General features: G+C 36.6%; 1 non-coding gene across 1 annotated transcript; it reads left to right on the top strand.

Annotated features, from left to right (window-relative positions):
* The first annotated feature begins 5,037 nt into the window (after window positions 1–5,037).
* Window positions 5,038–5,141, top strand: LOC125677767 (U6 spliceosomal RNA). Its single transcript, XR_007371272.2, has one exon. It is a non-coding gene; the product is annotated as a U6 spliceosomal RNA (small nuclear RNA).
* The last annotated feature ends 2,708 nt before the right edge of the window (window positions 5,142–7,849 follow it).

Raw genomic sequence — 7,849 nt, 5'->3', positions numbered from 1 at the left:
GAGAAGAAATGAAACCCCCATGGAAAATTAGTTGATGATTATTTATGTATGGAAATTGTGTAGAAAATGTAAAGTAATCCAACTCATGAATGTAAAAGTGAAGATAACGAACAGTGATCGATATCAGTAATGACAACGAACAGTGATCGATCTCAATAATGATAACGAACAGTGATTGATCTCAGTAATGACAACGAACAGTGATCGATCTCAATAATGATAACGAACAGTGATCGATCTCAGTAATGACAACGAACAGTAATCGATCTCAGTAATGGTAACGAACAGTGATCGATCTCAATAATGGTAACGAACAGTGATCGATCTCAGTAATGATAACGAAAAGTGATTGATCGCAGTAATGATAACGAACAGTGATTGATCTCAGCAATGATAACGAACAGTGATTGATATCAGTAATGATAACGAACAGTGATCGATCTCAATAATGCTATAAGGAATGCACAGTTAAATAAACGATATTATTAATTCTGTTGATTGATTGATTGATTGGTTGATTGATTGATTGATTGGTTGATTGATTGATTGATTGGTTGATGTTTTCCGCCATACTCAACAATTTTCCAGTTATATGGTGACGCCCAGTTTTTATTGGTGGAAGAGAGAACCCAGATACAATGTACCTGGAAAGAGACCACCGACCTTCCGAAAGTAAACTGATAATCTTTCACACTTACTGGCACGAGCGGGATTCGAACCCGCGGCGACAGAGGTAAGAGGCCGAGTGATTTTGAGCGCGATGCTCTAAACACTCGGCCATGGAGGCCCCTTGGAATTCTGTTGGGGTGAAGACATACGTTATTACACTTCATTAACAATAGAAGTCAGTAGCAACATTGAAGCAAGTCTGAATGAAGTTACTCTTGAACAAATTATTTGCGGGTTTTTTTTCACTTTAGAATAGATAGGTATGAATGGTTGAACCCATTACTGAAAATCTTGGTAACACATATAAACATATCGTTGAATTCTTGTATCTGAAACACCTTGGATTCAATGTATCCCTGATAATGCAATGTGCCTGAAAGTTTCATCATTAAAAAAGAACTCCACTCTGTTGGTAATCTGGAAAATACAAATAAGAAACAAAAGACCACTTCCAACAACAGTAACGAGTGGCACTTTGAGAGAGATGAATGCCCATTTACATGATGCATTTGTTATTGCTCACCTGTATTGATCAAAACGAAATTAAACTTGTGGGGGACGAACTTTGTGCTATTTCAACATCTTGGTATGCTCTTGTTTTGCGAATATTGTTCAATTTTGCTGACTCATGCTTATGGTTTAGGTCATCAGTTACGAAAATCAAGAATGTTAAGGTTCAAACAATTGCACTAAAAACTGACAAGCACATATAAAAGTAAACAGACAGATTCACGTGATGTAAAGAACCCTAATGTAGAGCATTTACCAATCTGAAAACACTGTTTGGGACTTACAAATAATTATTTTGCATAGACCCATTCAATTCATTGAATAATATCCTCAGATCTTACTAACATTTTCAATAGACAGTGCTTAACATATGGAGAAAGGTAAATGAAAGTGTTTTGTTAATTGCTTTTCATTCTTTTAAAAATAATTTTCATCTATTAACTGATGTTTGTGTTCATTGTTACCATGTAAAACTTATACGGTACCAATTTTGATGCACCAGATGCGCATTTCGACAAATAATGTCTCTTCAGTGATGCTCAACCGAAATGTTTGAAATCCAAAATAACTATGAAGTTTTGGAGCTAAATATAGCCAAAAACAGCGTGCCAAAAAAGTGGAGCCAAATTCGTCCAAGGATAAGAGCTATGCACGAGGGAGATAATCCTTAATTTTGAAATGAATTTCTAAATTTTATAACAGCAATTAAATATACATCCGTATTTTCAAGCTAGTAACGAAGTACTACGCTACTGGGCTGCAGAGACCCCATCTGACTTTTTCGCAAAAATAGAACTATAGTTTAAATTGTGATTCAGTACTTAATATTACGATGGTATGTGCATGGTACAAATATACTTCCTTTGTGTGGTTCGTTTAGATTATCCGATCGGAAGTCATCTTCTGATAAATTTCAGAGCTCATCACACATTTTAATTGAATGTGGAAGTTGTTGGTTTTTCATTTTTGTTTCGGCAGCGATAGTCATAATGTACTTAAGAATAGGCAATACTTAACGGAAAGTCATGTGTTAGTCTTTCCTACCAGCGATGATCAATTTCTTATAGATATTTTTTCCGTAAATTTTGTAAATTAGTTTTGTCATGAAAGAACAGAATATATTTTACAATTTTTTTCCTGTCTCTACAATTCTCCAAAATTTTTGGCAAATTTTATAGACCAGCAAAAGTTTCAAAAAATTATCTACAGCAGAAATAACCCGATATGGGGAACATTGTAAAGGAATAAGATTCTACTTTGCTTGATGGTTGGTTGTACATGTATATTGTTTAACATATACTTTCAGGACGCTCAAAAAATTCACTTATATGGAGACGTTACCATTGGTGGTGAATGTCTGCCAAATTTACACCTATCTTCAACGCATATGGTCTTTGGGCAGGGGGAGTTTGATCCCGCCACACCTGCTGTGACGCGGGACCTGATAACTCTTTATCTATTGCTCGTTGGTGTTCTGTTGTATTCAATTAAAGGTAATGTACAGAATCTTTAAAAGTTTTTACATTTCTCATTTAAAAAAATATCAGCCACACATTCAGGAAAATTTGGTTCTCGTTTGCCAGTACTTGTCTGAATCCGTTTCTTGTTATCCTGCTTTTCATCACTTCTTTTTGCCTTTTAAACTGATGAACGGTTGTTTTGAAAGGTAGCATCGAAATTGCCAGCGGAAATGATCATCAAATAAAATTGGGATTCGGTTTTCTTTATCTGGTTTGTTTGAGCACTACAAGAAATTATTCCCATTACAGAATCAATTATATCAATAGTTTTATTCTATCACGATTTCTTTGCATTTTATGTGTTGCCGTATAAACAACTTTCTAACCAGTATGATCTTTGTTTATGCACATGCTGTATATATTTCACAACCCATTATATCACAAAGAATCATCTCTGTTATAGTATATAAGCAAACCATAATTACTTATAATGAATACGAAGTCGATGTACGTGACTCATATTATCCGAAAGGTCTATATCTTATACATCATTGTAAAGTAAGCACATAGATATTGCATTTTATTTAACAAAATACGTCGACTGTTTCAGTTGAATTGAATAATATGTAGTCTGCACAATGTAAAAATCAGTCACCGTATATTCTCTCCCATTTTAGATGTAACGAATTCCTTATTCGAGACAGAAAATCTGTTAGGGGATGCGTCCGCTACCAAGACCGCTGCGACACAAGTAAAATCTGTTTCTCTTTTCATGAGATGTTCAACCTGTAACGGAAGACGCTACCATTTTTGTCATTTCTGTAAGTTTACGGAAAAGACTTGTACAATTCATTCCCACGACAGGTTGTTACTAGCTTTTGAATGCCGAATTGCATGAATATTATATAATGTCAATCATTTTCAGATTTGAGAGAAATGGTTTGATTGATTGATTGATTGAATATTGTTTAATGTCCCTCTCGAGAATATTTCACTCATATGGAGACATCACCACTGCCGGTGAAGGGCTGCAAAATTTAGGCCTATGCTCTGCGCTTACGGCCTTTGAGCAGGGAGGGATCTTTATCGTGCCACACCTGCTGTGACACGGGACCTCGGTTTGTACGGTATCAGCCGAAGGACCGCCCCATTTAGTAGCCTCTTACGACAAGCAAGGGGTACTGAGGAGTGTTCTTTGTAGTACCATTAGCGTGTTACTCACAGTAATATTAAATCATCGAGTGTTGAGTGTAGTATCGTTAGCGTGTTTTTTTCAGTGACATTAAACCATGGAACATTGTAGTACCGATAGCATATTGATTATTGAGTGACGTCAAGTGTGAGGGTTATGTCAAAGAATAATGCAATGCTTTCTCGATTGAATGTATATTTTTCTGCGTACGTTTATGAGGTAGTGATGCACCCATGTTGTGTTTCCCATCGTAATCAATAAGAAACGTTAATTGTGAGGTGTTGTTATGTAATGGAATAAAGCAATGCGTACTTAATTGAATGTGTGATATTTTGCTGCACGATGTATGAGCTAGTGACATGACATTCTTGCGTTCTCTCGCGTAAATCTAAAAAAAATTGAAGTGCAATGTGTTGTTATGTCGTAGTATAACGTGATACTTAATTAAATGAGTTTCTGATAATTGTCTGTGCAAGTGTAGGAGGTAGTGCGTTCATGTTGTGTTCACTAACGTAAATAATCAAGATTATTTGATGCATATCAAATAGTCCATAATTAATTAAAATTGGCCAAGACAGTCCGTACCGTTTACTATATAAACCTGGTTCGAACTATCACGCCTTATAGACAATTCCGCCTAACGGGGAACGAGTTAACTTTTCATTCTGCTGTAAACCTTAGGTGGCAGGGGACAGTTTCTTTGGTTCTGAAACATGTGGGTAGGGGGTATACATCAAAGTCAGATTATGACAGACTAATGAAAAATCATATTTCCCTTTTATGTCAATACTTGTATTTCATATTGGTACCAAGCGTGAGGATTTAGATACTGTGCACAATCAAGAACCATATCTGTCCTTCTTAAAAATTTACCGTTCATATGGGGTCATTCAACCTTCCCTCTCGGCTACATACCTTTTGCTGGACCATGCATGTTTTCACCGGAATTTCTTCAGCAACTGACCACGTATCTTAGCTTCGTATTTGCACCCATTTATATGCTAGGAATCATGGTGAAACCTACATGTTGTATATCACCCTTTTCATCAAGCACTCAGCTACATTTGACATGCATCCTAAAATTATTGTATACATTTTTACACATGTAATATCACTTCAAATATGGAATATTTTCATTTTTTTAAGTTCACCGGGCCTATAGTGCGAAACTGTCCCTTGCTACCTTAGATTGAACACACTGTGTACCTGCTTTTTGACAGCACATATATCAGGATTGGAACAATAAAGGGAAGATTAGCATGGTCCTTGCGCAAGGATGACACGCATATAGTGAAGCGTTCCTTTTTTAAATGTCAAGCCTCATCAGAAAAGTTAGTTATTGTTTGGTTAATTTTGAAGTCAATCACACTATCCATTCTATTTTCATGTAAATAATTGACTGATTTTGTCTTAGATGTGTTAGGAGCTGATTTTTCATAATTCATTCAAGAGGCATTCATTGGAGTTTTGTCAAATTTTTGCTTTCCATCATAGGAGTTGTTCATAGGGCCGACAAGTCTTGCGGTCCGCCTGAATTGAGACTACTTTGTTGTTAATTTATTACCTTCGAGATTACACATTTTGAAATGATCAACTTCAGAATTGACTCTTATCATTGGTCAGAAATCCTGAAAGTTTTAGATATTCCCATGAAATTACAGGAAATTCGGGTAATCTACAAGTTGAGAATGATTATCAGAAATGTGTCAATTTCGTGATACCTGTGAAATTCTGGTCATAGTAACCATTGTTTGAAATTACGAAAGGGGGTTCAAAGGGGGCAACTTAGAAATAAAGGTTCTCCCCACGTGCCTGCAGGCGGCCTGGGTGACGGACGAGGGTGCACGTTGCCCACCCCGCAGAATTCAGACTACTTTATTGTTAATATATTACCTTGCGAATACACAATTTCCAATGGTCAACTTCAGAATTGAATCTAATTATTGGTTAAGAATCCTGAAAGTTTTAGATATCCCCATGACAATTACAGGAAATTCGGGTAATCTACAAGTTGAGAATGATTATCAGAAATGTGTCCATTTGGTGATACCTGTGCCATCTTGGTCATAGTAACCATTGCTTGAGAGTACACAAGGGGTTCAAAGGGGGCATAGAGATAAAGGCTCTCCCCACGTGTCTGCAGGGGGCCTGGATGACGGACGAGGGTGTACGTCGCCAACCCCACTATTTAAAGTCCTTTCAATTTCAAGTATGCATGGTAAAAACATTGAAGAAAATAACAAATATCAAATTTGTTGTGGAGGACATTGTTCCAATGTATGTGGCGGACTGGGTAGTGCGTTGGGGTAGTTGATCACTAATTCTGCGCCAAAACAGGATCTCCTCCCACCTGCCACTAAAGCAGGGGGCAGGTATTTCACGTGTACCCTCCATATGACCACTAAAGTAGGTCTAGGATCAGTGGATATTCATAGAAAATAGTAATTTCTTGCATAAGTTGCTAAAATTTAATTCGTGGGACTCACAGCTAGTTCATAGCTGGAGCCACATCCACATCCGACCCAGGAGGGGATGATACAGGCTGGTACATGTTTGCGACAACTGTAGGAGGGTCTACAGCTTGCTCCACACTAAACCAAGTAGCATGCAGGAGATAGGTGAGATGCGCAGAGATATCTACCCCCTTAGAACGTGGTCACCCGTTCAGGTTCGGGTACCTATGTCTACATAAGTCCCCCCCCCCTGTGTTGCCCCTACTTTGGTAGTCAAACTGGCACACTGGCCGCCTCCCCAGTTCCCCACAACAAATTTGCATGCGACCTTTCCACCATATATGTAAATTTCCATCCTGTTTCTGATTACAATTAATAGATATTGAACTTGTATCCCTCTTGTTAATCCAGCTGCTAAGCAACCTATGAGGGGTTACAGGAAAGCCAGCTAAGTTTCAACACACCTACTGGTCTATTCAGATATTAAGTCAATGTCAACTATTCAATTCTGGCAGTAGGCCAAATGTCTTGCGGCTGGTTGTGCTGTATATCAAAGTTTAATTTTAGCAAATAGCTCCTCTAGTTAAATTTAACATACCTAAGGTCAGGCCATGGTCATGAAGTCGACTATTTTATAAATAAGAAATTCGAAGTGCGAGGCGTTAGAATAACGGTATGTTGATCTCCGCGAGTGTATGACACTACGTCGCTTTCTTACGTGAATACATGTAATGACATACTTGAAGAATGACGCATAGTTATGTTGTAAATTAACGCCACTTTTTCTTTTAAGATATCCGTGGGTGTATGAACTAGTGCCGCAATCATGCCATGTTTCTTAAAGTATTTTTTTTAAATTGTAGTGAAGAGCGCTGAAATGTCATAGACCGTTGATTGAGTATGTAATGCTTTTACGCGCAAGTACACGTATAACGTAAATGATGAAAAACGTGGAAGAGTGAGGAAATTCTTATGACACACTGTGTTCGTTTTCTGACGTAAATACATCTAATGATATAATATTCCCATTTTAATGTTTACAATGCTTAATAACTAAGATATGTCTAATGACCAACACCAATTTGAACGACAATTGTTAAGAGGTACAGCACTCACAATTCTTTGTTTTGTAAGCAAGGTTCGTGTCATAATTTGTTTATATACACTGTATGTGCATGTAAATCGCTTAATTAAAATAGATATCATGTTTAAAACGAAATGAGATATGACAAACGCTAGAAACTGTTTAATTGTGTTCACGATAAACTTGAAAAAAGTCTAAAACATTACACGAGCCTTGCTAACATCACAAAGAATTGAGAGCTCTGAATCTTTTTTAACTCAAATTACTTAATACTTAAAATACTTAAACATTGTACAATGCAAACATTAACAGATTTGAAAATTTATAGCTCAAATCGTGGATATGCCCCTTTATTGGTAAAACTTAATTAAAATAGGTATAATTTAATTAATTTTAATTAATTAATTAATTTATATTATAACATTATTAGATGTTATAATAACCGTATAGATATACATGTAGAACGTACGTTTTGTAGTTT

The sequence above is a fragment of the Ostrea edulis genome, chromosome 3 (genome assembly GCF_947568905.1).
Source record: "Ostrea edulis chromosome 3, xbOstEdul1.1, whole genome shotgun sequence".
NCBI classification, from domain to species: Eukaryota; Metazoa; Mollusca; class Bivalvia; order Ostreida; family Ostreidae; genus Ostrea; species Ostrea edulis.
The sequence above is the reverse complement of the archived record's forward strand: the minus strand, read 5'-3'. Positions and strand labels throughout refer to the sequence as shown.